Source organism: Lepidothrix coronata, unplaced genomic scaffold (genome assembly GCF_001604755.1).
Source record: "Lepidothrix coronata isolate B3197 unplaced genomic scaffold, Lepidothrix_coronata-1.0 Scaffold122, whole genome shotgun sequence".
NCBI lineage: Eukaryota > Metazoa > Chordata > Aves > Passeriformes > Pipridae > Lepidothrix > Lepidothrix coronata.
In genome coordinates, this window is record NW_016690302.1 from 1,206,080 (window position 1) to 1,218,774 (window position 12,695).

At 46.4% G+C, this 12,695-nt stretch overlaps 1 protein-coding gene across 4 annotated transcripts in view; it reads left to right on the top strand.

Moving 5' to 3' along the window:
- The first annotated feature begins 1,291 nt into the window (after positions 1-1,291).
- Positions 1,292-12,695, top strand: part of RERE (arginine-glutamic acid dipeptide repeats) — a 166,537-nt gene continuing 155,133 nt past the window's right edge. For 2 of the 4 annotated variants that reach the window (XM_017825717.1, XM_017825721.1), the window contains exon 1: positions 1,293-1,497. The gene's annotated coding sequence lies outside the window, so the exon portion shown is untranslated. Of the gene's footprint in view, positions 1,498-6,197; positions 6,293-12,695 lie in introns of those variants that run through there. The other 2 variants (XM_017825722.1, XM_017825718.1) reach the window with 2 other exon arrangements.

The following is a 12,695-nucleotide window of genomic DNA, read 5'->3' on the forward strand; positions in this document are numbered from 1 at the left end:
TTTGTGTTGAATTCAAGAAGCTGCCAAACAGGTTGATGTCTTGCCCTAAGTACCACAAAATCTGGCAGACACATTGGATTTTGTTCTAATATTCTTGGCTTGCAGGTTACCATTCTGTAATTTGGAGGTTCCCAGGGCAGGGATTTTCCACAAAATCATTTTTGAATTTCACTGTTGGTCCCTACAGAGGAGAAGAAACAAACCAGGAGGGAAATATCAGGAAAAAAAAAAAAGTGATTTCTGTGATGAGCAAGTGAATTTTTTTTTTGCTTAAATTTGCCTTGCCTGGTTTGTTTTGATTTCCAGCTCTGAGGCTGCACCTGGTTTTGAGCCACTTGTCTCACTTGGTTACAACATCCCAGCTGAGTTTCACACCCATCCTCTCCTACCTATGCACATAACAGCTCTTATTTTAAAATCTCCTGCGTTGTTCCTCAGCTTGTTTATCTTTTTTGTGTGTTCTTTCCCTCACCCTTCTCTCTTCCCACCCCGTCTTTCTGGTTGAATTTTGCCCTCTTTGAGGTGCAGCTCTCTCAGCCCAGTGCCCTCCAATGAGGTTTTAACCCTTCTGTGTCCCTCCTCTGCCTCAGGTGTGTTTTTCCTTGGCCTTTTGTTGGGCTCAGGGGGTTCTGGAGCTGCTACAATCCAGTCTCCAGCCTTTGGAGGGGGAGAACAGGGAGCTGTGAACACTCATTTAATTGTGGGAGCAACTCTGAGCTGTTTCTTTTTGGGTTGTGGTTGGTTGGTTGAGGGTTTCCAGTGTTTTTATTGTTTGTTTGTTTTCCCCAGCACTTCCTAAGCTAGGCCTTCCTGTAAAATCCTGCTTTTTTCACGCGTTAGCATGTGAATTGCCTTAGTCCTCACAGCTCCCTGGGGGAGCCACTCTTGTTTTTTCATCCCTACTGTGACAGAAACGCTGCGTGCATCCAAGACTGTACAAAAATAACCCACCAGATTCCTCCCAAAGACACACAGAAGGGAGCTGTGCAGCCCTTTATCCCGGAATTCCCTATTCCCATTCTTCAGCTGAGTGATGCCCTGACTGTACCAACAGTCTGTTTTTTGGCTCTGTCACAGGTTTGAGTCAAATTTGTGTTTTTTACCTCGTAACAAGCCATTGTTTTAACCAGCACCGAGTGCCACCAGTGCACAGGTCTGGGGAGTGATGCACTTTTTTATTTCTTTAGGGGATTTTTTTGTCTGCATTTGTGTGTTCCTCCAGCCTTGTGCCCCTCTTGCCAGTTGGAGTTTGGTGTTACCTTGCAGGGCTGGCAAAGGGGCAGTTGGTGGCAGTTGCTGGTGACAGTTACAGAAGGTCGTTGTCTGCAATTCTTGGGCCTCGGGGTCGTTAAAAAGAGGCTGAAGTTGCTCAGACTTTTCTGTGCTTGGCAGGGTTTTCCTTCCCTGGGGTATTGATGTGGTGCTAGAATTTAACAGTGACCTGTGAGGAGTTACAGCTTGAGCAGAGGTCATCTGGAATATAAACCTGAACAGCAGGTAAGTACAGGAAAAGAGTCAGAGTTCTTGAACCATAAAATGTGTGATAGTGTCAGTAATTTGGTTTTGCAGGCTCCAGGTTAGATGCTGCATAACCAGAGGCCTGGGGGGGGGAACCCTCACCCCAACCAAAACCAAAAAAACCCTACAAAACCCAACAAAACACAGTCTAACCCAACAAAAAAAAAGGCAAACCTCTTGAAGGTCTGTAAAGGGTGGAGATTTGAGAGAGGTTCATCCAAATTTCAGCAGTTCTACTGTAATTTAAAATAACCCTTCCCGTGCTGGTTTTAAGAACTGCTGAGTGTGTAAATGTGGGGGAGAGGAAGCAGCCAGGGCTGTTTAACTGTGTGCAGAGTTTACAGCCTCCTCAGGCCGGGATTAGAGCACCAAATGGCCTTTTGATTATGTCGAGGCAATAACAGCGCTGCCCCGAGTTTCCTCTCCCAGGTTACATTCCAGGAGCGTGGAAAAGCTCCCTGGTGTAACTGTGGAGCGAGTGGTAGCTGGGTCAGTGCTGTGGCTGCCTGGAGCTCAGAGCAGCTCTCCTGTTGGGTGTCTCACACGTGCTCCCAGATGTACAAGCACAGACAAGACCTTCCCTGCTCGGAGCGGATTCGAAGGCGTTTGTGTGCAGACAGCAGCGACTGTCCTGTCAAGAGCCGAGTATCAGTTCCTCTCAGCTGTGCTTGTAGCAATAAAACAGTGCATTATTTACAGAGGAATAGAAACCTCACCTCTAACCTGACCAAAGGTTTTGTGTTTAGACAGAGCCCAGATGCTTTGATGTGGAATTGAAAGCAAACAGAACCGGGTAACAAATCTCGGCCGGGGGTGACCTTTCCTGCTGGCAGCACAGCCCGCGCTTCCCCGGCTCTGCTGAGAAACCTCCAGGTGACCGCTGGCCTCTGGAATTCTCCAGCTAATTCTGGGTGTGAACTGCCCCTCTGCTTCGGGGTTGGTTTTGTTTCGCTGGAGGAATCACCGGTGTTCCGGCCGGGAATGTGTGCGCTGACAGGGAAAGGGAAACTCGGCCTGAGGAGCGGGGTCGGATGACGGGCAAGAAAAACAGGGTTGTGACAATATTAAGCTGTCAGCTTGTTCTCCATGAACCTGCTCCCTTCCTCTTCCTCCCCTTATCCAAGGCCAAATCCGAGGGGAGGGCTTGATTTACGTGGAGCTCTGAAGACAGTGTTAAATCCCCTTTTAAAAATAGGTTCAGCTTAGCGGGGGGCTGGTGTGTCAGACTTAGTGCTTGCCTGAGCTGGGAAGTTGTGTTGTATGAGCTTTTAGAAAACACTTGTCATGTTCACATCTCCGTGCGTTCTTAAAAGTAGTTTAAGGCTTCTTTTTGTTCAGTTTGTGCAACTCCAACCTGCCTTTTAACAGAACTGACTGGATGAGTGAACTCGGAGTCAGAGGGAGCTGCTTTTAAGTGTTGGTGGGACCTCTTTGTCGTGGGTGTCTCTTGAAAGAAAAAAAAGTTAATGTACCCATTTAATCTGTATAATCTCATTAAGCCTGTTTACGGTTAGTTTGTGTTTCAAGTGTGTGGATACCTGGGAGACCCGAAATGGCTCCTCTGGAGCAGTTTTTCTAGCGGGTGAGATGTTTATGTGTGCTTGATGGCTAATCCTGTCAGGAGGGGCGGGGAACGCCGCTGATCGATGGATCCTGGGGCTCGGAGGGCTTTACCTCTTTATTTAATATTCCTCAAAGTTTGCGTGGCCGCGTTTAATATTCCTCAGCCGCGGCGGGGTTATGAATTATTCGCGTGTGTTGTGAGCCGCGTGTCTCGAAAGCAGCGCCTTTTGGCGGCCCTTTGAAGACTCGCTGTCTGTCACTTCTCGGCGCTCAATCCTTCCCGAGCCGGGGTGCGTGGGCAGGGGACACAAAGTGTTACAGGATCCAGGGAAAGCGCGTGTGAAAACACAAACAGGTGCTTCCCAGATTTCAGCAGCAGGCAGGGAAGGTGTGCTGAGCTCTGTGTGTGTGTGTAGATGCCTTTAAGCAATGTCAGGAATTACTGACAGCAAGTCAAAGCCTTATTTTTTATTTTTTTTTTAAATTTTTTTTCAGATTTCCAGCTTCTGTTGTTTATTGTCACGACCTTAATGTTTCTTCAACTAGGTGTTCTATTTAATTACGGTGTTTATAGTAAATATCAGCTCCCTTGGCTGTGTGCTGGGGCCTGCAGCATGCGGAGTGCTTTGCCTGTAACTGCATCCCTTGTCTCAGTTCATTATCTGTTAATGGTACTCGACATGACAGGCTTGTTTTGATAAATGGAGGCTGCCAGGAAAGCTGGGGTGGATTTTGCAGGCGGTGGAATTGAGCTTCAGTTCACTGTGTAACACCAGATAACTGTTGCACACCGGACCGAGCACAACAACGTGTTCTGTGAGGGCTGGGGGCACTTCTTCCAACTCCACCAAACTCTCATTCTCTCCTGACCCATATGAAGGTAGATTTTGCACAGTCTTGTTGGGCTTTGTGTATGTATAACTCACATTTCCCCCCCCCTCCCCCTTTTCCAGACATCAAGCTTCCAGAAGCGATATTAAAAGAAAAGCTGTTTGAGTTTAGGATGCTGTGAACCAGCAAAGGTGCATTTCACGGCCAAGGAAAGATCTTTTGTGATCCATTTCCAAAAGGCAAGCTAAAAAGTCCCTGTTGCAAAATGGAGCTCGAGGCTGTACTCTGTGCATGTTTTTCCTTTCAGTCTCTGAAATGGGGGCAGATCTCTATATCTCACAGGAAAGCCAATTAGTGAGAGTTGAGTTGTCTCTGATGTTGGTGATTGAATGCTGTGGCTCTTCTGTTCATTGAAGGATCTCCAGTGTGCTGTGTACAAGCAGATGGGGCTTGGGATGATTTCACTGCCGTCTCCCACACCGCTGAATTCGGAAGTTGGTTTGTCTTGGATCTGCAAGACAGTGTCTGAGATTCAGGAATAGTCTCCAGTTCTGTTGCTGTGCTCAGACTGCTGGATGCTGTTCCCTGCACTGCTTGAACAACTTCCATCCTACTGGGATACAAACAATTCTATGCCTTTTAAAATTATCATTATTATTATTATTTGAGTGCGTTTTTCCAATATATTCTGACTTTAAGGATTTGTGGTCCAAGCTGGCTGGGTCATCTGCCTTAAAGGGATGAGGTGGTTTTGAACAAGTACCGTCAAGCAGGGTATTTTTCAACTGATGGAACCTGGCCTGAATTAACTTACTGCTGGAAAGCTCTTTTGGAAGTCATTAGGAGTAAACGCTGATTTAAATACACACTGGAGCAGCAAGTTCCCTCCGACTATTTGCCAGGTGTTGGGCCACATTTGATTAGAAAATTGAAGAGTGAGGATAAATGCAATGTGGTTTTCTTTGTGCTGACTCGAGGATTGAATTTCAGCTCTGGCAGGTTTGGAGCTCTCACACGGCTACTTGGTTACAAAGCTTGTTTTGAACCAGGTCTGGCAAAGACAGGCTCCAGCTCGGGAGCTGTTGTACCATGAATATTGCAGGAGCAGAGCTCGTGCCATACACCAGCTTCAATTTGTATTGATCAGAGCAGTCCTGTGATGTGGCAAGGGCATTAGAATTAATCAGCTCCTTCAGCTGGGGCGTGTGGTTTTAGGGAGCTATTTCTAGAAAGCGCAGAATAAATTTCAAAGTTGGGTCTTTGTCTCCTGAAGGACTCCTGGGTTATGGTACAACGTGGTAGAAATCTGTGTGGATAAATAGAGGGGAAAATACACAACTACAAATAATTACCAGCATCTGGAAAGATCAACTTGGCAGGCAGGACTGGAGGGTGTCGCTCTAATTAACTGGGTCTGTGAACCTTAATGATGATTATTATTATTATTATTACTATTTTTTCTAAATTTTTATTTTATTTTTTTTTTAACTTGGCCTTTGTAAAAGCCAGCTCTGGGAAGGTGTACTGCCGTATTTATTTTATAGGTAAAATATTACTGCACGCCTAGGAAATGGATTTGCTCGGCAGGGATAAAGTGTACGTTGCCCCGAGGTAATGGATTACATAGATGACTTGTTCTGCGTGTTATTCTGCAAGGGAAATAGCAAAGCTTTGCTCTAAAATTAAGTCGGTACTAGCAGCTGAAAGGTCATGGTTGTGGTGGTGAAGAACAGAGCAAGACATTGTGAGGCTCAGATGAGTTCCAGGTCTGCGTGGAGACGCACAGTGAGATAAATAGTCATTATTTTAAAAACCCCAATTAAACACAATTAAAAGGAACGCGTTCTGCCGAGCAGATGAATTTCTATCTCAAAGAGGGGGGGGGGAAAGGAAGGAAGACATGGTAGGAAGGGATTTTAAACAAAATGGCTTACTAATTGAACGCGCTGCAACAAAACCCCCCTGCCTGAAGTGTCTCTGAACGTGGCACTGGCCGGGCATCCCCCCCTTCCCCACCTGGGGCGTGTTGGGATCCCCCCGGGCCCCGTTTGAGCCGCATTTCCCCCCCTCCCCGTGCCGTGCCGTGCTCGGGGGAGGCCGGGCCATTGATATTCCTGCAGCACCGCGGGCTGGGAGCGCCGAGAGCCCCGGGGGAGATGCTTCGCCTCCCTCCTCCTGCTGCTGCTCCTCCTGCTCCGCCGGCTGCAGATGCCTTTTCTCGCTGACCACGCTATTAAAGCGCTGCCATCAATCACGGGGCTCCCGGTTCCGGCGGGGCCGGGCGGGGAGGAGGAGGAGGAGGAGGAGGCGGAGGCGGGGAAGGAGCCGCGCGTGTGTCCGTGTGTGTTCGAGCTGCCCCCGCCGCGTGGGACCGGGGCCGGTGCGTGGGGACCGGGGGGGGTGAGCGGGGGGACCCCGGGGGGGCTGTGCCGGGAGCGGGGAGGGGGCGGCGGGCCCGGGAGACCCCGCTCGGAGCAGCTGCTCGGCGGCGGCGGAGGGGCCTCCTTTTGTTCACCAGCTGCGCCTCCCGGCCCCGCTTCCTCCGTGCCTGCCCTTCCCGGAGCCCTCCTCCTCCTCCTCTTCCTCCTCTTCTTCCTCCTCTTCCTCCTCCTCCTCCTCCCGGGCACCGCGGCTGTCCCCCCCCCCCTCCGGAGCACAGCCCCGCCGGGATCGGGGGTGTTTTCCCGGGATCCGGGGGTGTTTGTTTTCCCGGGATCCGGGGGTGTTTGTTTTCCCGGGATTCGCGGGTGTTTTCCCGGGATCGGGGGTTTTTCCCGGTCCCCCCCCATCCACCCCCGGGAGCTGCGGAGCCCGGGGCTGGCGGTGGGTGCCCCCCCGGACCTTCCCCCGGAGTTTGGCCAAGGCGGAGGAAGGATCTGGGATCCCGCTTGGAAACATCCCTGGAGTAGGTGCCCGACTGGGTGACTCGGTGCCTTTACGTGCACAGGTTGTGCTCCCAAGAGCTGCTTTTCAATTGTTACCTGGCCAAGGATAACCTGGCTTGACTTATTTCTCTCTTTTCCCCTTTTGGTTACTCCTGGTTTGTTTTGGTTTTTTTATTTTTTTATTTTTTTTCCCCAGAAAAAGTTGGATCGAGCCGGTGGGTAGGTTGTTGTTGGCCTGGGAAGTTCAGAGTGTTCCATAAGGCTGCGGGGTTTTCTTTCCATAACAAACGCTTTACCTCCCTGATCTAAATATAAACAGTTCGGCCGCTAGTGTTTAATTCTGTTTTTTAAAAGCAAACGAGATAAGGAGATAAGGATTGCATTTGCCGTATCCTGGAAGAAAGTACTTTTTTTCATTGCTCTTGATACAATGGAATGCCTTTGAAGTACTAATTGGGACAGCGTGTGTGTAACTTTTTTTAACGACGTTTAATGGTGGATAAAGATAGTGACAGGAGACCTGCTCGGCCACTTTGTTTCCTGAGGAAGAAACCAGCTCTGCTTTGTTTTGCAGTTGGTTTTAAGCTCCTCTGAGTCCATGTGGCTTCTCCCTGCGTGGGGCATTGTGTGGCTGGATGGCTCCTTCCAGCCATATGGGGCGGCTTTAATTGTAGGGGAGTGGAAATGCCAGTTGACAAGGCCACTGAATTTCTTTTTTTGTTGTTGTTGTTTGTTTTAAACTTAACATGAATGTTGGGGCGTGAAGCAGGAGAAAGTGGAGAACAGAAATCTAGTGAAGTGTAGTTTCAGATGCTCCACAGATATGTTTTTTTCTGGGAATCAGTTTAAAGTGAACTGGATTTCAAACCCTACAGACAGCACTATTCCAACGTAAAGCCGTTAATCTGCAGGCAATTAGTTCCAGACGTGCAACCAACTCCACATTTCTCTCAGTTTTTGTTCCTGCAGGCAGTCGCAGTTTTTTGAGCACTTTTGCCCAGTGACTGTCACAAGACAGAACGTCTGAGACGCCTTTCACAGCGAGCCGAGAACGGTGGAGGAGCAGCAGCAGCATTTGAAAGCTTTTTATTTGTTTTTCCAACCCTGTAATTTAGCAGCGCTTAAACTATTTTATAAAGATCTCTGGGACCCGGCGAAAGGTGGTTTGGAGTCCCCGAGCACTCGAGTGCTCGTTGTGCTCTGGCAGGCCGGGTGCTTGGCAGGCACTTGTGGAAATGTTGTTTGATCTGGCAGCAGGAGAGAATTGCCTGGGATTACACGAGTTTTTTCACCCCCCCCCGGTCGCTGTTTCAAAGTGATGCATCAGCGAGTGTTGCTCGAGAGCGTATTTTAGGGCACAAACTGCCTGTGTTCACTTAAAACATCTTTCCAGAGAGAGGCAGTTGAGAATTCGTCTTGTTTTGTGGTCAGGATTTATGAATTGAGGCAAGGGCTGACGTAATCTCTCCGACCACTTCCTTTGTGTGTGTTTTGGAGTTGATAGTGCTTTGTTTTACTTAAAATAGCCAGGGACTGTTTCTTGAATACTTTTCTGTCTCCTCTCGCTGCTGTGGCCTTGAGTACGAGCAAGACAACTTGTTCCAGTTGTATGTGATTATGTCCCTTGGAGGAAATGGTTCCTTCCCATTGTCACTAAGGTTCAGTGAATTGCTTGTATGCTAAGCAGATGAGACTTTAATTTTAATTAACATAATGATGTGTACAGCTGTTCTCTCGGAATGCATCGCCTGGCTTTGCCATTTTACTACAGGTTGTAGAGAATCCCTTGGTGTGTCTCTCAACCCCTCTTTTGCTTGCTTTTATTTATGCAGAGGTGACAAGATGGGGCTTTTATCTCCCGATGTGAGTGGTTAAGAGTTCATTGCCAGAGGGCTTGAGTTTGATTTTTTTTGTGTGTGTGTGGGAAAGAAAATAAGCTGTTTATCATTGAACTAATCCTAAACCTCCTTGTCTTTTGGGTTGAGAGGGGTTATGTTGCCTATTGTTTTGCTTAAGAGTAGCCAGAAGGAATCCCGACCTTGCTAATTTTTTAATTCTTTAATGGATGTGCAGCTTTCTAGAGCTGGCTCGGAGTGTTAGGTCAGTGTGCATGTGTTAATCTTTCCTTGTCCTGGGACTTTTTCAAGTGATACAGAGAGATTGTGCTGATACTGTGTGTGCTGAACTAGGAGTAAAACCAGTTTGTAAAACACTGAAGACCAGTATTTCTGTAACTCGTTGATAAATGTGGATAATACAATATTTCACCTGAGATCCGGTTACTGGTAAAAAAACCAATTGTGAAGGCAATTGCAGAAATAGGTGTATAGTGTGTTTGAGATTGTCATGAAATGCTCTTTTGGCCAAGTGATTTTCAAATTAAGGCTTTTCTTTGGAGCACTGGGCTGGGCTCTGGCAGATGAATGGATTAAAAGGTGTTGACTGGAGTTGTTGGAGTCCCCAGCTCTTGGTGGTGTCGCTCAGGTGGTCACTGTGGTCACAGTGTGTGTCTAAATCTGGGTGAAACTTGGCTTTGAACTGCTGCTGGTCTCAACCAGGCTTGTTTAGATCACCAAATCCTCCTTCTGATGGAGAGGGATGCACCAGACAGAACACAAGAGCAGCTCAGGAGCCGGGCTGGGAACTGGGGGGTGACGTTGTTGGGGACTTGGCTCCCAACAGAATATTGGACAGGGCTGTGAGCATTTTCCAGGCATTGGGAGGCAGCAATTCCATGCAGCCTGTGGTGTTTGATGCAAATGCTCAGCATTTTCACCTCTCTGAAGGTACAGAGCAGCTCTGGCTCCTTTCCTGAAGCAGTGGCTCAGAGCTGTGAGCGGCCCAACAAGCTGCAGATGAGTTTTATTTGGTTTTGTGACCTGTAATGTCTTGGCCAAGATATCTCCCTCTGCCTTAAAATAACTTCTTTTTTTTTTTGTTTCAACCTTGGGTATTTAAAGTGCCAGGCTCAGGAAATGACATCTAAGAACCCTGAGTAGTTCTGGTTTGTACTTTCAGGGTAAAGAAGGGAAATGGTGTATAAATCACTGTAGTCCTAGAATAGCAAGTGACCTGATGTGAATCTTTAATATTGACAGTCAAGTGCAGGAATCTTCGAGTTTCTCACCGTTGTGTGCAGAAGACTGAGCATTGCTTCAGAAACAGGGTGTCCAAGGGGCAGCAGAGGTGGCTTTTGGTGTATGAGGGGGAGATTCTTCCATTTTCCTGATCCTGCCATATCACTGAACTGCCAGTGGGGTGGATATAAGCATTCAGTGTAATGAAGATTCCCAAAATAAGATGGGAAGGCCTTTTTTGGAGTAATTTCCCAGCTAATAACATGCAGATTAAGGTGCCAATCTTCTCTAATACCTGTAAAACAAGATGATTTCAGAAGGGGTGTTTAGAGAAGAAGGGCTGTGGCAGGAAAACTGGAATTCCAGCTGGACCTTGCTTAGCCCTGCTCCTTGTTTGGCTGCTTCTCACGTTGGTGTAATTCAGAATATACACACAGAATAAATTTCTCTATTAGTAAAGATTGGAAAAGCCACAAGTGATATAACACAGTCAAGTACTGAAGGAAAGGAGCCATGAAAAACTTGCTCTAAGCTGCCTATGAAAAGTATTCATAAATGAATCAGAGGGAAATCTGCTTTTTATACTCCAGCTTTCTTAGCAGAAGTGAAACTCTTTCCAGGAGAGTGGACAAAAATAGTATTTATTCCAAAGTTTGCCTGGGGTAGTGGTTTGAGTTCTGACCTTTGGATACAAAGTGAGAACAAATAGTGTTGAAAAATGTAAATGATTAAAACAAGCTGGCCTTCTCTAGGAAACATTTGTGACAAGTTTTGCCAAGAAAAGGTCTGGGTGATTGGATTAATGTTTTATTTGAATGGGATTTGATTGTGATGTGTAGATTTTTTTAGAGTGTTTTTTATATAATGGCTGTAAATTCAGCATTAACCACGTTGCTGTGCACTTCCCTTGGGAAGTGATGGCAAATTCCAAAAGGAAACTTGATTTAATTATTCCTCTCTGAAAATGGGGATCACTTTCTTTTTCATAGGGCGACAACACAGTGGGAAATAACAAATCTGGACTGTGTGAGGGTTGGTTCCTAAAAGTTTGATACTTGCAGATTTTTCATTCTGTGTTTTCCCCTGTATTTTTTTTTTAAATGAACTGACTGTAAAAAGCTGTGTGCTAGGTAAACCTTCTACTAAAACCAACCACTCTGGGTTTAGGTAATTGCTGCTTCTGTAACACTAATTTTTACATGTAATAAGTTTTGTCTTAAGCACTGATTTGAATTTTCTTGAAGCTACCAATGAAAATACTTCGGGGTTGTCAGTGTTTTCTTGGGGAATTGGCTTATTTGTAGAGATCAAAATGACTTGTTTTTGAAATAAAACTGAAATTTTGTTAATAGGCAGTAAATGTTTGAGCAGCATCTGGAGTCTGATAAGCTTTTGCTCTGTTTAGGTGCTTAAAATTTAAACCACTTTGAGGCTGGAATGTCACTGTCGGGTTTGGTGCGAAGGTCACGGCCTTGGCTTTGGTCATTGTTGGGAACTGGAGAAAATGCAGAGTTTTGCCATTCCATTTGGTCTTTTAATCCAGAGTTCTGTCCCAGTTTTGTCTCTGTGCCTGCCCCTCAGTAAAATTACAGCAGTAAAAGGTTCTAAAACTCAAAGCTGAAGTAGCTTCGGGTTCTTTCTTGGGGAGGTTTCAGTGTAAAAAATCTGCCAAGTCAACACATTCACCTCAGGCAGGACAAGGTGCCCCTTCCTCTGAGGGGGGGAGTTCACAGCCTTTGTGTCCTTGCCCTGGGTGGGGGTTTTAACCCCAGCACAAGTTGGGAACTCAGTGATTTGTATTTTTTCACGTGGTGAAGTTTCTTGCGTTTACTCAGTGCCTGATGAGCAGGAGCTGCCCCAGCGAGCACTTAAATTCCAAATTCCAAGGCAGTGTGGAAATGACTGAGCCATAATATGAGTCAACACAATTCAGGCACTTAAGGTTGGGGACTTCTTTTTTTTTCTTTTTTTTTTTTTTTGTGAGTTTGACACAGTAACAGATCCCTATGGAATTTACCCTTCCAAGCAGTCAAAACACACCATGCTCGCTCCATTTCCTATTGAAATCTAACAAAGAAGCCAAAAATCAGATTTCCATTTCCTGGTAATAAAGCTATTCCTTTGAGATCAGAGCTGGGAATGGATTTATATATATATATATATATTTATATATAGCAGTTCCTGCTTAATAATTGAATATTCTTTGGTGTCTTGTGTGCTGGGGTGTGTGTGTGAGGCAGAGCACATCTACCCTGGGTGTTCAATATTAGACTGGTTGTAATTGGCTTAAGGTTGTAGCCTAGTAGGGCTTGTAGTTCAGGCTGGTATTAAAGAGTTAAGAGCAGCCCAAGGTTATTAGATCAGCTGGAAACCAATTGCCCTTTCACAGTGTCATAAAGTAATTATGAATAGTGTATGAAAACGGGGTGCAGTCTGTTCCAACGTCACTGCCTGTCTTTCCCAGGAATTGCCTTGTCCTCCTTTGTGTTGAGCTGATAATTTGCATATTCAGGGCGTGTTTGATATTTGCCACTTGCAGCTGGAAATGGGAAGTGTGGCATTAAACCCCCCCAGATGATGCCATCTGGTTGTGGAGGTTTTCCATGAGGTTTTTCAGCTCCTGATAATGTTTCACCTCAGGTCTGTTCTCTTTAAACAAGCACATACCCCTGGTGCTGAGGGAATTGGGAGTATGGTCTGCTTTAAATTGGGAGTGTGCTCTGGTTTAAATTGGAAGAATTCTTTCCTGAATGGATGTAGTAGTTGCAGCTGAGCAGGGCTCTTGCAACTTCATCTGTTGCTGGGGTGTTTCTGTGCTGTC